The following is an 18,008-nucleotide window of genomic DNA, read 5'->3' on the forward strand; positions in this document are numbered from 1 at the left end:
GGAGCACCGTTCAACCAAGGTTTTCACGTCTTCTTTGGCTCTAGGCCAAAAAAATCCATCTTGGAAGGCCTTACTAACCAATGCCCGGGCTACGGCGTGATGGCCGCTCATGCAGGAGTGCATTTCTGCGAGGATCTTGCGTCCTTCCTCCTCGGCCATACACCTTTGGAGGACGCTGGTGATGTTTCTCTTATACATCTCGCCTTCATGGACCCGATAGGTATTTTATCGATGAATTATCCTTCTTGCTTCAGTTTGGTCGTCAGGAAGCTCATTGTAGGGTAAATATCCGAGGAAGGGCTCAGCCCATGGTGCAATAACTGCCATTACCTCGTGAGCAGAGGAAGTTTCTTTAACCGCCGAGCCTCCCATTGTGCCTTCGTATTTCTCGGATGCCGAAGAGTTGACCTTTCCGAAATCCAGAGGGGCCGTGGCGATGTTCTCATTTGGCCAAGTCACGGATGGCTTAAAGAGCCATTCTAGAAACATATTTTCTGGGACCGGGTCGCGCTTGGTGGCCATCCCAGTGAGGACATCATCGGCTTGATTGATGTCTTGTGGCACATGATGAAACATCAGGCCCTCGAACAGGCGGAGATAGCTAAAACAACGTTTCAATATGCAGTCATTTTTCGATCCTTGGCATCAAATTTCCCATTGACTTGTGATATTGCCAGGTTTGTGTCACCTCGAACCTCCAGTTGTTGGATTCCCGTAGACGCGCTATCTCCTACTTCTTGAGCTTTCATTGGTTTTTCCCTTGAAGAGGAAAGGGTGATGCAGCAAAGTAGAGATAAGTATTTCCCTCAATTGAGAACCAAGGTATCAATCTAGTAGGAGGAACACACAAGTCTCCAATAATTGCACCTACACAAACAAACAATTACTTGCACCCAACGCGATAAAGGGGTTGTCAATCCCTTCACGGTTACTTGCAAGGATGATATTTGATAGTAATAGATATAAAAGATAAGTAAACGTGCGAAATAAAATAAAGATAAATAAATTGTAGCAAGGTATTTTGTGTTTTGATTTTATAGATCTGAAAATAATATGATAAAAGTTAGACCCGGGGCAATAGTTTTCACTAGAGGTTTCTCTCTTGATAGAAAGCATACAGTGGGTAAACAAATTACTATTGAGCAATCGATAAATAAGAGAATAGTTATGACGATATCTAGGCAATGATCATGTATATAGGCATCACATCCATGATAAGTAGACCGACTCCTTCCTGCATCTACTACTACTACTAGTACTCCACACATCGACTGCTATCCAGCATGCATCTAGTGTATTAAGTTAACAAGAATGGAGTAACACCTTAAGCAAGATGACATGATGTAGAGGGATAGATTCAATCAATATGAACAAATCCCATCATTTTATCCTTAAAGGAAACAATGCAAATACATGTCATGTCCCCTTCTGTCACTAGGAATAAGCACCACAAGATTGAACCCATTACAAAGCACCTCTCCCATTGCAAGAAAAATGAATCTAGTTGGCCAAACCAAATCAATAGATCAGAGAGAAATACAAAGCTATATAAATCATGCATAAAAGAGCTCAGAGAAGACTCAAATAATGTGTATAGATAATCTGATCATAAACCCACAATTGATCGGATCTCACCAAACGCACCGCAAAAGAAGATTACGTCTAATAGATCTCCAAGAACATCGAGGAGAACATTGTATTGAAGATCAAAGAGAGAGAAGAAGCCATCTAGCTACTATCTATGGACCCGTAGATCTGTGATAAACTACTCACACATCATCGAAAGGGCAACAAGGTTGATGTGGAAGCTCTCCGTGATCGAATCCCCCTCCGGCAGAGTACGGGAAAAGGTCCCCAGATGGGATCTCAGGAAGACAGAAACTTGCGGTGGCGGAAAAGTATTTTTGGTGTGCCCCTGGCCTACAGGGTATGTTTGGGTATTTATAGAAGAAAAATTAGGGTTGGAAGTGCCACAGGGGGCCACAATCTTGGAGGGCGCCCCCCTAGGGCGCGCCCTGTGAGCTTGTGGCCACCTCGTGGCTCTTCTGGCCTCCTCCCGAAGCTTCCAGGGTGTCTTGTGGTCCAAGAAAAATTGCTAAAAAGTTTCGTTCCATATGGTACTAATTTTTTGTAAAGACAAAAACAAGGAAAAACAACAACTGGCACTAGGCACTAGGTTAATAGGTTACTCCCAAAAAATGATATAAAATAGCATATAAAACATCCAAGGTTGAAAATATAATAGCATGGAACAATAAAAATTATAGATACGTTAGAGATATATCAAGTATCCCCAAGCTTAATTCCTGATCATCCTCGAGTAGGTAAATGATAAAAAGAGATTTTTTATGTGGAATGCTACCTAACATGTTTATCATGTATTCTTTCTTTTTGTGGCATGAATATTCAGATCCATAAGATTCAAAAAGAGTTTCATATTGACATAAAAACAATAATATTTCAAGCATACTAAAAGGCAATCATGTCTTTTCAAAATATCATGGCTAAAGAAAGGTATCCATACGAAATCATATAGTCTTGTCATGCTCCATCTTCTTAACACAAAGTATTTATCATGCACAACCCCGGTGCCAGCCAAGCAATCGGTTCATAGTTTTTAACGCGCTTCAGCTTTTTCAACTCTCAGCAATACATGAGCATGAGCCATGGATATAACACTATGGGTGGAATAGAATATGATGTTGGAGATTGTGTGGAGAAGACAAAAAAGGAGAAAGTCTCACATTGACGAGGCTAATCAACGAGCTATGGAAATGCCCATCAATTGATATCAATGCAAGGAGTAGGCATTGCCATGCAATGGATGCACTAGAGCTATAAGTGTATGAAAGCTCAAAAGAAAACTAAGTGGGTGTGCATCCAACTTGCTTGCTCATGAAGACCTAGGGCATTCGAGGAAGCCCATTATTGGAACATACAAGCCAAGTTCTAAGTGAAAAATTCCCGCTAGTAATACATGAAAGTGACAAAATAGGGGACTCTCTATCATGAAGAACTTGGTGCTAATTTGAAGCAAAAGTGTGTAAAAGGATAGTAACATTGTCCCTTCTATCTTTTTCTCTCATTTTTCATTTTTCTGTTGGGCACTTCGGCCTCTTTTTTCTTGGGCTTTTTTTGGCCTGTTTTTTTATTTTCGTCCGGAGCCTCATCCCGACTTGTGGGGGAATACATAGTCTCCATCACACTTTCCTCACACTGGACAATATTTTAATAATTATTATCATCACACTTTTATTTACTTACAACTCAAGAATTACAACTCGATACTAGAACAAAAATTGACTCTATATGAATGCCTCCGGTGGTGTACCGGGATGTGCAATGATCTAGCGTGACATGTATATGAACGGTGGCCAAGCCACAAATACTATGTCAACTATATGATCATGCAAAGTAATATGACAATGATGATGCGTGTCATAATAAAACAGAATGGTGGAAGTTGCATGGCAATATATCTCGGAATGGCTACGGAAATGCTATAGTAGGTAGGTATGGTGTATGTTTTGAGGAAGATATAAGGTGGCTTACGTGTGAAAGAGCGTATCATATCATGGGGTTTGGATGCACCGGCGAAGTTTGCACCACCAACTCAAGGTGAGAAGGGCAATGCACGATACCAAAGAGGCTAGCAAAATCCGGAAAGGTAAGAGTGCGTATAACCCATGGACGCAACATTAGTCATAAAGAACTCACATACTTATTGCAAAAATTTTATTAGCCCTCGAAACAAAGTACTATGCCGCATGCTCCTAGGGGGAAGGTTGGTAGGAGTTAACCATCGCGCCCCCCGACCTCCACGCAAAGGAAGACAATCAATAATAAATCATGCTCCAATTCATAGCATAACGAGAGACCATACGTGCATGCTTCGGGAATCACAAACCTTAACACAAATATTCTTACTAAACCATAATTACTCACTAGCATGACTCTAATATTACCATCTTTATATCTCAAAAGAAATGCAAGGAATCAAACTTCTCAATTATTCAATGATCTTCATGAAAGTATTTATTATATCCCTCTTGAATACCCATCATATTAGGACTAAATTCATAACCTAAGCAAATATCCATACTATTTGTAAGACTCTCAAAATAATATAAGTGAAGCATGAGAGTTCATCAATTTCTTTAAAATATAACCACCGCCGTGCTCTAAAAGATATAAGTGAAGCACTAGAGCAACTACCTAGCTCAAAAGATATAAGTGAAGCACACAGAGTATTCTAATAAATTCATGATTAATGTGTGTCCCTGTCAAAAGGTGTGCCTAGCAAGGATGATTGTGACAAACTAAAAAGCAAATAAAGCAAAGACTCATATAATACAAGACGCTCCAAGCAAAACACATATCATGTAGTGAATAAAAATATAGCCTCAAGTAATTTACCGGCGGATTGTAGACGAAAGAGGGGATGCCATCCGGGGCATTCCCAAGCTTAGACGCTTGGTTGTCCTTAAATATTACCTTGGGGTGCCATGAGAATCCCCAATCTTAGGATCTTGCCACTCCTTATTCCTTGGCCCATCGAAACTTCACGCAAAACTTGAAAACTTCACAACACAAAACTCAACAGAAAACTTGTGAGATCCATTGGTATAAAAAAGCAAATCACCACTTTAAGGCACTGTTGTAAACTCATTCCAATTTTGTATTTGCATTATATCTACTGTCTTCTAACCATGGTTCATACCCCCCGATACAACCCATAGATTCATCAAAATAAGCAAACAACACAATGAAAACAGAATCTGTCAAAAACAAAAAAGTCTATAGTAATATAGACATTAGCCAAACTTCTGTAACTCAAACAATTCTTAAAAATTATGAAAACGTGGGCAATTTGTATTTTAATCTTGTATAGAAAAATTTAAAATTTTATCACGCTCCAGCAAATTTTAATAGTTATAGTACTAGACGTAAAAGTTTTTGTTTTTTCACATAATCAAATCAACAATCTTCCAAATCATCCCAAAGGTCTTACTTGGCACAAACACCACTCCCTCCGATCCATATTACTTGTCGCTCATCCGGATGTATCTAGCATTGAAATGTGTCTAGATACATCCGTTTGAGCGACAAGTATTATGGATCGGAGGGAGTAATTAAAACACTAAAACTCCATCATAACAGAAGTATAATGGTATATTTATTGGAAAACATAAAAGAAAAATATTTTGTTATCTCCTAATAATCGCTTTTCTTTATAGCCATTAAGCTAGGCTTTGAGATTTCGACGATGCTCACATGAAAGATAATAATTGAAACACAAACAGAGCATCATAAAACATGTGACAAACAAATTTAAGTCTAACATGCTTCCTATGCATATGCATTTTATAAGCAAACACATTATCAAGGCAAGCAAAAACTAGCATATGCAAGGGAGAAGAATAAAGCATTGACAATCTCAACACAAAGAGAGGTAATTTAGTAACGTGAAAAATTCTACAACCATATTTCCCTCTCTCATAATAATTACATGTGGGATCATATTCAAATTCAACAATATACCTATCACATAACATATTATCTACATGATCCACATGCATGCAAAGTTGACACTCTTCCAAAATAGTGGGATTATCATCAAATAAAGTCATGACCTCTCCAAGCCCACTTTTATCAAAAAATTCATAATACTGAACACTCTCCAAATATGTGGGATTAATTTTACCTAAAGTTGACACTCTTCCGAACCCACTTTCAATATTATTCCAAACATATTCATCATGAGGCTTAAATTAACTATCAAGATCATAAGAAGAATCATCCCAATCATGATCATTGCAGTAAGTAGTGGACATATCAAAATTAGCATCCCCAAGCTTGGGGTTTTGCATATTATTAGCACAATTGACATTAATAGAATTTCTAATAACACCATTGCAATCATGCTTTTCATTCAAGGAGCTATCACAATTCACTTCATAACTTTCCTCTTTTGGCACTTCATCACAATTTTCAGATTCATGAATTTCAAGCAAAACTTCATAAAGATAATCTAGTGCACTCAACTCACTAGCAATTGGTTCATCATAGTAGGATCTTTTAAAAATATTAGCAAGTGGATGAGGATCCATAATCTTTTTGCTTCTGATTTAGAATGAATATACAATTATGCCAAGCGAACAAGCAAACAAACCAAGTATGACATAAAGGCAAACGAAAAGAAGGCAAATAAAAAGGCAATTTTCGTGTTTTTCTGAAAATGTTTTGGAGATGGGGGTGATTAAAACAAGAGGCAAACGTCAAATAATGTAAATGCAAGGGATGAGAGTTTGTGATAGGTACTTGGTAGGCTTGATGTAGATCCTCCCTGGCAACGGCGCCATAAATTCTTCCTGTTACTTCTTGAGCTTGCGTTGGTTTTTCCATGAAGAGGAAAGGGTGATGAAGCAAAGGGTAGGTATTTCCCTCGGTTGAGAACCAAGGTATAAATCCAGTAAGAGAAACACACAAGTCTCTAATAATTGCACCTACACAAATAAACAAACACTTGCACCCAACGCGATAAAGGGGTTGTCAATCCATTCACGGTTACTTGCAAGGATGAGATCTGATAGTGATAGATATAAAAGATAAGTAAAAGTGCAAAATAAAATAAAGATAAATAAATTTCAGCAAGGTATTTTGTGTTTTTGATTTTATAGATCTGAAAATAATATGATAAAAGATAGACCCCGGAGCCATAGTTTTCACTAGAGGCTTCTCTTTTGAAAGAAAGCATACGGTGGGTAAACAAATTACTATTGAGCAATTGATAGATAAGCAAATAGTTATGATGATATCTAAGGCAATGATCATCTATATAGGCACCATGTCCGTGACAAGTGGACTGACTCCTGCCTGCATCTACTACTACTACTCGACACATCGACCGCTATCCAGCATGCATCTAGTGTATTAAGTCAACAAGAACAGAGTAACGCCTTAATCAAGATGACATGATGTAGAGGGATAGATCCAATCAATATGAACAAAACCCATCGTTTTATCCTTAATGGCAACAATACAAATATGTGTCATGTCCCCTTCTGTCACTGGGAATAAGCACCGCAAGATTGAATCCATTACAAAGCACCTCTCCCATTGCAAGAAAAATCAATCTAGTTGGCCAAACCAAATCAATAGACCAGAGAGAAATACAAAGCTATATAAATCATGGATAAAAGAGTTCAGAGAAGACTCAAATAATATTCATAGATAATCTGATCATAAACCCACAATTCATCGGATCTCAACAAACGCACCACAAAAGAAGATTACATCAAATAGATCTCCAAGAACATCGAGGAGACGTTGTATTAAAGATCAAAAAGAGAGAAGAAGCCATCTAGGTACTAGCTATGGACCCGTAGGTCTGTGGTAAACTACTCACACATCATTGGAAGGGCAGCAAGGTTGATGTAGAAGCTCTCCGTGATTGAATCCCTCGACAGAGTACCAGAAAAGGTCCTGAGATGGGATTTCATGAAGACAGAAACTTGCGGCAGCGGAAAAGTATTTTTGGTGTGCCCCTGGTCTATGGGGAATATTTGGGTATTTTTAGAAGAAAAATCAGGGTTGTAAGTGCCACGGGGGCCCCACAAGCTTGGAAGGCGCGCCCTGTGAGCTTGTGGCCACCCCGTGGCTCTTCTGGCCTCCTCCCAAAGCTTTTAGGGTGTCTTGTGGTCCAAGAAAAATCGTCAAAATGTTCCGTTCCATTTGGTATTGATTTTCTATAAAGATAAAAACAAGGAGAAAAACAACAACTGGCACTGGGCACTAGGTTAATAGGTTAGTCCCAAAAATTGATATAAAATAGCACAATAATGCATATAAAACATCCATGGTTGATAATATAATAGCATGGAATAATAAAAAATTATAGATACAATGGAGACATATCACTATCCGCAATCCATGTAGCAGGGCCTCGTATTCGGCTGCATTGTTTGAATCAGTGTACATTATTTGCAATACGTACCATATGTTGTCACCGGTGGGTGAGGTCAGGACTACTTCGGCCCCCAGCCCGACCAGCAACTTGGAGCCGTCGAAGTACATTATCCAATGGGAATATATACTATACTCCCTAGGGATTTTGACCTCCATCCACTCGGCCAAGGAATCTGCCAGCACTTGAGATTTAATAGCTTGGTGTGGGTGAAACATGATTTGAAGGGTAGTAGTTCAATGGCCCACTTAGCGATGCGGCCGGTTGTGTATGTGTCATTGATGATGTCGCCTAAAGGGACCTCGGATGTGACGGTGATAGAGCATTCCTAAAAGTAGTGCCGCAACTTCCGGGATGCCATGAACATAGTGTAAGCAATTTTCTTATAGTGAGGATACCTTGTTTTGCTTGGGGTCAATACCTCAGAAACATAGTATAAGGGCCTTTGCACCTGGAACTTGTGGCCTCCAGCGTCACGTTCGACTACTAGTACCGCGCTGACAACTTGGTTGTTGGCCAAAGTGTATAGTAACATCGGCTCGCCTACTCCAGGTGCAGCGAATGTAGGATTGGTAGAAAGAAGCCTTTTGATTTCTTCTAGTGCATCTCGTGCCTCCTGGTCCATTTGAAGTTCTTGGTCTATTTTAGGAGTTTGTACAACGGCAGGGCCTTCTCTCCTAGTCGCGATATGAAAGACTGAGGGTGGCCATGTAGTCGGCGCGCCTTTGAACGTGTTTGAGTTTGGTAGGCATTGCCAACACTGCGAGGGCTCGGATCTTGACCGGATTAGCCTTGATTCCTCTATGGGAAATGATGAGTCCGAGTAGTTTACCTGCTGGTACCCAAAAAATGCATTTCTTTGGGTTTAGCTTGATGTGATATACCCGTAGACTGGTAAATATGTTGCTGAGATCGTTGACAAGCTGACGGGCGTCCTTGGTTTTGACAACCACGTCGTCAACGTAGGCCTCGGCTATTTTGTCGATATGGTCCTTCAGGCATGTTTGAATCATGCGCTGATAGGTTGCGTCGGTGTTTTTTAATCCGAACGGCATTGTGTTGAAACAAAATGGCCCATATAGCGTTATCAAGGCTGTTGCTTTCTAATCTGACTCCTTCATCTTGATTTGATGGTATCTTGAATATGCATCCAGGAAGCACAAAGATTTGTGTCCCGCTATGGCATCAATAATCTGGTCGATAAGTGGTAAGGGAAAAGGACCCTTAGGGAAGGCCTTGTCGACGTCCTTGAAATCGATGCGAAGGCACCAAGATTTGTCCTTCTTCGGTAACATGACCAGGTTAGCCAACTAGTCGGGGTGCCTCATGTCACGGATGAATTCGGCTTCAAGTAATTTAGCCATTTCCTTGCCCATAGCTTGATGCTTGGGCTTGGAAAATCACTGAAGTGCTTGTTTAACTGGTTTTGAACCTTTAATGATGTCTAGGCTGTGTTCGGCTAAGTTCCTTGGGATCCCTGGAAAATGTCCCCCGAAGGAAATTTCATAGCGCCTCGTCGATTTCTAGGTCCAGCTCCGCACCGATGGACGTTGTTTTGTTCGAGTCCGTTGGGTGTACTTGAAACCTGACAATCTCGTCGGCTTTTTTGAATGAGGTTGATTTGGATCTTTTGTCCAAAATGACGTTGTCCGAGTTGACCATGGCCCGAAGTGTTGTCAGTTCTTCGACTGCAAAGGCTTCTGCTAGTGATTCGAGGGCTAGCAAAGCTGTCTTGTTCTCGGCCCTAAGATCCCTATCTGGGTTGCTGGTGATGGTTATCACTCCATTGGGGCCAGGCATTTTGAGCTTCATATATCCGCAGTGGGGTATGGTGTGGAATTTTATGATCGCTTCTCGTCCCAGCAGGGTGTGGTAGCCACTTTGGAAGGGCACGACGTGGAAAGTCAACTCCTCGGACCGATAGTTCTCGGGAGTGCTGAAGACCACATCAAAAGTGATCTTTCCTTTGCATCGCACTTCCCTGCCGGGGATAATTCCTTCGAATGTAATTGAGCTATGCTGGATGTGATTTGCATCGAATTGCATTTTTTCCAACGTGCCCTCATAAATGAGGTTTAAGCTATTGTTGCCATCCATTAATACCTTATGAAGTCGGCATCCGTCCACTATGGGATCAAGGACTAGAGCGGCTAGGCATCGACTTAGATCAACCACCGGCTGATCGTGCTGCTCGAACATGATTGGCATGTCCAACCACGCGGTTGGGATTACATGTATCGGGGCGTGGACGAGCTCCTATAGGGCCTGTTTCCTTTGGTTCCCTAACTTATATGTTTGGTAAATCATCAGGACCTCGGCTTCTTCCGAGGACTTTGCGGAATGACTAGTGTGCCTAATTGCGAGCCGAGCCTCGCCACCCTTACCAACTTGTTTCACAACCTAACAGGATCGAAGGCTATGGATTGGATTGGTGTTGGGCAAAATAGAGTGTACTGGGCATGGTTGGTCCAACAGTCTGTCTAGGGTGGTTGGGGTCCCGTCCTCTTTCTTTTTTCGTGGTGACTCTACTAGCATGGGGTGTGCTACCTCTTGAGCTTGCATTGGTTTTCCCTTGAAGAGGAAAGGGTGATGCAACAAAGTAGCATAAGTATTTCCCTGAGTTTTGAGAACCAAGGTATCAATCTAGTAGGAGACAATGCACAAGTCACCGAATACCTGCACAAACAATCAACAACTTGCACCCAACGTGATAAAGGGGTTGCCAATCCCTTCACAGTCACTTGCAAAAGTGAGATCTGGTAGAGATAGATAAACGGTAAAGTATTTTGGTATTTTTGGTTTATAGATCGGAAAGTAAAAGATTGCAAAATAGTAGATCGGAAACTAGCAAGATGTAAGCGAGATTAAATAATATGGAAAAGAGATACAATATAATGGAAAAGAGACCCGGGGGGCATAGGCTTCACTAGTGGCTTCTCTCAAGATAGCAAATATTACGGTGGGTGAAAAAATTACTGCCGAGCAATTGATAGAAAAGCGCATAGTTATGACGATATCTAAGGCAATGATCATGAACATAGGTGATGCGGAGCATCCCACTATCATCCCCATGGACGTACCTACATCTCCCATGACACCACTTGGACCAATGACAAAAGCTCGAGCAAAGGCTATCGAAGATAAGGTGAACTCGCTCCTCTCCGAACTTCCACTTTCTACTTATGAGACATGGCTACTACCTCATGCGGAGACCCTATGTGTGATTAGTTATTTGGAGGGAAGCCACAGATCAGCTGCACCCAATGGACAAGATGGCGAGGATAGCAAGTTCAATGGACAAGAAGAAGGAGTGCTCGAAACTCCCAGTCATCGCATGACCGACGTCTCTCAGACGTCCGGCGCTTGGAGGCTCCAACCAGCCAGCCGAGTCCCAGCCCACGCACACTCCAGCGGCCAGACGGCCGACACCGACCGGACGTCCGACGACTCCCAGCGCCCGGACGACCGAGCTCCACCGGATGACTGACACCACTAGGTCCGAACCAAAACATCGGAAGTATGGAAGCCTCCGGACGACCGACGGACCGGACGACCGACCCCGACCAGACGACCGACCCCGACCGGACGACCGACCAATCCTGAACAGAGCCGAAACATCGGACGTCCGACCAGGACCGGACGTCCGGACCCTCGCGAGCCTTCGGACGACCGGTGACCGTCGGACGTCCGACGCCTGTATGTCCGCCCGCGTGTTGGGCCAAATCCCACTTACCCTTTCGCCCACTAAGACTATAAATAGACCTCCTCCTCCCTCTTTCTAGGGTCAACATTGGTTTAGCTCATATTAGAGATAGAGCTTTGCTCATGCACTTGGTTACTTCTCCTTTGGAGTCCACGGCCTCTTCGGAGAAGATCCCCCAAGCGGATTCAAGACCCCTTCATGGGAAGACCCCTCAAGACCTCCTCATCGTGAAGAACTAGCTACTTGTATTGTCCTTTATTGGATTTGAATCGTGTATCTCTTTGCGTTTCGAGGATCTAGCACATGTGTGACCATATCTTGTTGGTTTGAGTGATTCTCTCGTGTTTCCCCTCGTGATTTCTCCTCATGTTCTTCGTGTTCTTCGTAGGATCCCCTCCAATCGTGAAAGATCTGGCATCTAGGGTTCTACCTACATCATCTTGGTATCATGAGCTAGGTTGATCATGTATTTGGAGCCCCTACCCCTTGTTTTCTAGCTTGATTTTGTTGTGTTCTTCCCCAATTTCGAAAATCCCCACCAAAAATAGCCCCAGTTTTTTTTTGTGATTCGTTGGTGTCATGAAGTTTTGTTGGATTTGATCCATGGATTTGCTTTGCCACAAGTGGATCTAGCTTCCCCCCATCATCTCCACCATTTCCATCCACAAAATCGATCGGATTTGACCGAATTAGCCACCTCCACCACGAACCCGAGCTGTTCATCCCGTGCCCAAAATCGCCGAGGCACCGGACGTCCGACGTCTATCGGTTGTCTGACCGCCATCGGACGTTCGACATTACCTGACGAAACTGAATATTTTTAGTTCGGTTTCCCCCGCCGTTCCACCACCACTTCCGCATACGCACTCCGTTACCACCACTTCCGCATAAGCACTACAACCCCCATTCCGCCACTGCATACGCACTTGGATACCAACACCGTCTTCCGCGAGCACCACCATCATTTACCCGCTACCACCTCCGACAATTTTGACCCATTTTGGTCTTTGGGAATTTGAGTTGTGGTCCCCGTGTCCTATTGTGTTTTAGCTATATAGGTACGGTCCGACATCAACATCACCATCGCTCATCTTCGCCAAGGACTCGTCATCGCCAACAACCGTCCTTGCTTACAAACGACTACCTCGGCAATAACCTCGAAGACATCTTTGTCTATTCCTTTCCATTGCATTGATAACCACCATAGCCCAATTTTGTGTTGCTTTCCCATCGTGACTAGCCTTTGAGTATTGCCGGCAACGTGACTTGTGCACATTAGTGATCATACTTCCCATATCATACATACCATATCATCATGGTGCATACCTTGGTATCATCTCGTGTGTCACAAAGTTGTCATCGCATACACAATTGCTATCTTGGTTCATGAAGTTTTGCATGAGAAAAGAGCTCAAAAGAGAAAGAGCCAAACAAGATTTTAAGCAAGAGGGAAAGATAAGCAAAGAGCTTATAAGCAAGAATCATAGCATCATACTACATTAAGATTGTCATACCCGATCATCTTGGATCATATCACCGGAATACCATACATATAGCATACTTGGGATAGAAGTCATTGCATTTTTGACTGGTAGGTTGTGCAGAAGTTCCATATCCGCCTATTGTGCAATCGTGCTAGCGTCCCTCTAGTGTTGTGCAACAAGAGCATTTTCGTGGTTTACACATTTTGTCTCATTACTTGGTTGCACGACCCCACTTATCTATTTGCGTGTGTGTTTCCGTGTACCATATCTTGCTATTGGTCTACTCGTTGCATTTGCAAATTTGTGAACTTTTCCAACATTATTAAGGCCCACTAAAAATTGCATCAAATTTTGTGCCACCATCCTAACTGAGCTCCACCATAAGCTTTTACTTATGTTGGTGTGAGGGCCGACAAGAATTGGTACCAATTGTGCTATTTCCTTGTTCCACATTTGAGTGATCATTGATCCATCTTCAACATTGGTCAAGGTACATTTGGTATAAGTTCTTCTCTTTCTCCCACTCACATATTTGCTTGGAATGATGGGTAGGTCAAGTTCTTCTACCAACCCTCTCTTCATAGAGCAAGACGACAACACGTCATCCTATGTCACCAAGAGCCACCTCTTTGGTGCACAAAGAGCTTTACATCAAGAACAACAAGCAATGAGCGACCACATCGACAATCTCGCCACCGACTTGCGACTATCCGAGCAACAAACAAGAGACTACTTTGACAACAAGCTCGATGCACACAAACAAGAGAACGATGCAAGAATTGACGAGATTCGTGCCTTGTTGGTAAACCGCTCTTCTACCACTCCATCTTACTCAAGACGGATCCGCTCGAGTTGAAACTCTGGCGACACCCTCTCCGGATCAAGTACACCGACGTCCAACACTCTACGTCAAGCCGCGTGCCAAGACCGTCCAGCAACTCGCAATCCTCTACATGGCAATCATCCACAAGAGCAATTTGACGAGCAAGCACATCGTCATCGCCAAAACCAAGATACTCTTGCACAAGCACAATAAAGGCAACGTCAACGTCACCAAGAGGAAGAGCAAGAGTGCCAACACCAAGACGAACATGATGCCGAGGCTCAACGTCTTCAACAACAACAACATGAAGCTCAAGCACTTGAGGTGCAACGTGCCCTTCGAGAGTCAAGTCGAGTCGTCGCCAACCGCAACCGAGATAGGCGCAATCAAGAGGAAGAACTATGTGAATAAATTCAAGGGTGAAACTACCAAGCAAGAGTGCATCATCAATTTCCTCAAGCCCCTCCACAAGCTCGACAAGATCCTCCACAACCTCAAGTTCATCAAGAGCATGATGACTATGGAAATCCTCCATGCCAAGAGCAATATGAGGTTGATAATCCTCCACGTCAAGGGCGTCATCATCACCCTCAACCCCAACAGGATGAAGAGCAACACTATGGCAAGCTCAAGTTCACCATGCCCAAGTTAAATGGAAGCAATGATCCCGAGGAGTATCTTTCATGGGCATTGAAGGTCGACAAGATCCGTCGTTTGCACAACTATGAGGAAGAGAAGAAGATCGCTATGGCATCCCTTGAGTTCCAAGACTACATGCTCATATGGTGGGAACAAGTCCTTGAACGCCGAGAGGCAAGAGGTGAACCACCAATCACCACATGGGATCAAATGAAGGATGTCATGCGAGCATGCTTCGTGCCAACATACTACAACCGCGACCTCTTCAAGAAACTCCAACTCCTTAAACAAGGAACAAAGAGCGTTGAAGAATACTACAAGGAAATGGAGACTGCCATGATAAGAGACAATGTCACGGAAGATGATGAACAAACTATGGCCCGTTTCTTGAATGGCCTCAATCATCACATCATGAAGATTGCTGACTTCCAACCCTACTCCAACCTCATTGAGCTAGTGCATCAAGCTACCAAAGCAGAACTTCAAGTGCAAGATGACTTCAAGTACACCAAGTACTCTTCGAAGAGCTATGGCTTCTCCAACACCCAAGCTTCAACGACTCCAACAACTTCTACCTCAACCAAGCCACCTACAAGCAACAGCGACAAGTCGAGTTACAAGAAAACTTCGACCACCTCAAGTCGTCCTCCTACTACAAGCAACTTCAAGCCGCGAGCTTCATCATTGACTCCAACCGATGAGACTGTCAAGACAAGTTCCATCAAGTGTTTCACATGCGGCGGCCAAGGCCACAAGTCCTTTGAGTGTACCAACAAGTGCACCATGATCCTCAACGACGATGGAACCTATGACTCCATGAGTGAAGAGGAAATGGAAGCTCTTGAGCAAGTGGCCATGCACCGACGCGTGAACAAATATGAAGATGATCAAGTCTTTTGTGATGAGGATTCGAGCTCCGCTCTCGTTGTCTCCAAAGTCTTGACTCTTCAACATCAACAAGATGAAGACCAAAGATGCCATATCTTCCACACCAAGGCCGACATCAATGGAAGGTCCGTCAAGGTCATCATCGATGGAGGTAGTTGCCATAACTTGGCAAGTGAAGAACTATGCTCCAAGCTCCAATTGGTCAAGATGAAGAACCCGCACCCCTATAAGGTTCAATGGCTAAGCGATTCCGGCACTATCCAATTCGAGCATACGGTACAAGTTTCTTTCTAGATAGGAGCATATGAAGACACTTTGGAGTGTGATGTCATCCCTATGTCCGTTTGCCACCTCCTTCTTGGTCGACCATGGCAATTTGACCGAGGCGTCATCCACAACGGATGTACCAATCACTATAGCTTCAAGATGAAGGGAAAGGAATATGTGCTACAACCTATGTCTCCAAGTCAAGTGATCGCCGACAAGCAAGCCACCCATCATGGAGAAAAGAGTGAGAGATTGACCCACCCAAAAGAGAGTGAGCGCCACAAGCCAAAATTGAGTGCCTCCACGATGAGCGACAAGAAAAACTTAGTCCTATTTGCAACCAAAAGTGAGATGAGAGAAGTGTGTGCGAACCCATCAAGTGTTATGCACTATGTCCTTTTGTGCAAGGACGAGGCACCAAAAACTAACACCTCTCACAATCTACCTTTAGCGTTGTCTTCTCTTTTGCAGGAATTCCAAGATGTTTTCCCCGACGACCTACCTTCGGGTCTACCTCCACTAGAAGGCATTGAGCACCGAATCGACCTCATCCCCAGAGCACCTCTACCTAACAAGGCTCCCTACCGCGTCAACCCTGAGGAAACTACGGAGATCCAATGGCAAGTACAACAACTCATCGACAACGGTCATGTACGTGAAAGCATGAGCCCTTGTGCCGTTCCGGTTATCCTTGTTCCAAAGAAAGACGGTACTTATCGCATGTGTTCCGATTGCCGTGCCATCAATGCTATCACCATTAGATGTCGTTACCCTATTCCACGCCTAGATGATATGCTTGATGAGCTTAGCAGAGCCACCATTTTCTCTAAGATTGTTCCTAAGAGTGGCTACTATCAAATACGCATCCAAGAAGGTGATGAATGGAAAACCGCATTTAAGACCAACTTTGGCTTATATGAATGGCTTGTTATGCCAATGGGATTATCCGAAGCACCCGGTACTTTCATGTGAGTCACGCATTTTGTTCTTCGACCCTATATTGGTGTATTTGTTGTGGTCTACTTTGATGATATTCTTGTCTTTAGCAAATCCCTCAAAGATCATGTCACCCATCTTAGAACCATGTTGCAAACCCTTAGGAAAGAGCGCCTTTATGCTAATATGGATAAATGCCTTTTTGGTGTTGATGAGCTTGTTTTTTTAGGTTTCGTTGTGTCTTCTAAGGGTGTTCATTTATACGTCTCCAACATATCTATGATTTTTGATTGTTCCATGCTATTATATTACCTATTTTGGATGTTTATGGGCTTTACTCTACACTTTTATATCATTTTTGGGACTAACCTACTAACCGGAGGCCCAGCCCGAATTGTTGTTTCTTTGCCTATTTCAGTGTTTCAAAGAAAAGGAATACCAAACGGAGTCCAAACGGGATGAAACCTTCGGGAGCGATCTTTTTGGAACAAATGCAACCCAGGAGACTTGGAGTGGACGTCAAGCAGCAAACGAGGGGCCCCGAGGGTGCCCGGCGCGCCCTAGGGGGGTGGGCGCGCCCCCACCCTTGTGGATCCACCGACCTACTTCTTCCTCCTATATATATACCCACGTACCTCGAGAACATCTAGGAGCACCACGAAAACCTAATTCCACCGCCACAACCTTCTGTATCCGTGAGATCCCATCTTGGAGCTTTCGCTAGTGCTCCGCCGGAGGGGGAATCGACCATGGAGGGCCTCTACATCATCTCCAAGGCCTCTCCGATGAGTTGTGGGTAGTTTACCACAGACCTTCGGGTCCATAGTTATTAGCTAGATGGCTTCTTCTCTCTCTTTGAATCTCAATACAAAGTTCTCCTCGATCTTCTTGGAGATCTATTCGATGTAACTCTTTTTGCGGTGTGTTTGTCGAGATCCGATGAATTGTGGGTTTATGATCAAGTTTATCTATGAGAGATAATTGAATCTTCTCTGAATTCTTTTATGTGTGATTGGTTATCTTTGCAAGTCTCTTCAAATTATCAGTTTGGTTTGGCCTACTAGATTGATCTTTCTTGCAATAGGAGAAGTGCTTAGCTTTGGGTTCAATCTTGCGGTGTCCTTTCCTAGTGACAGCAGGGGCAGCAAGGCACGTATTGTATTGTTGCCATCGAGGATAAAAAGATGGGGTTTATATCATATTGCTTGAGTTTATCCCTCTACATCATGTCATCTTTCTTAATGCGTTACTCTGTTCTTATGAACTTAATACTCTAGATGTAGGCAGGAGTCGGTCGATGTG

Source organism: Triticum dicoccoides, chromosome 5B, assembly GCF_002162155.2.
Source record: "Triticum dicoccoides isolate Atlit2015 ecotype Zavitan chromosome 5B, WEW_v2.0, whole genome shotgun sequence".
NCBI lineage: Eukaryota > Viridiplantae > Streptophyta > Magnoliopsida > Poales > Poaceae > Triticum > Triticum dicoccoides.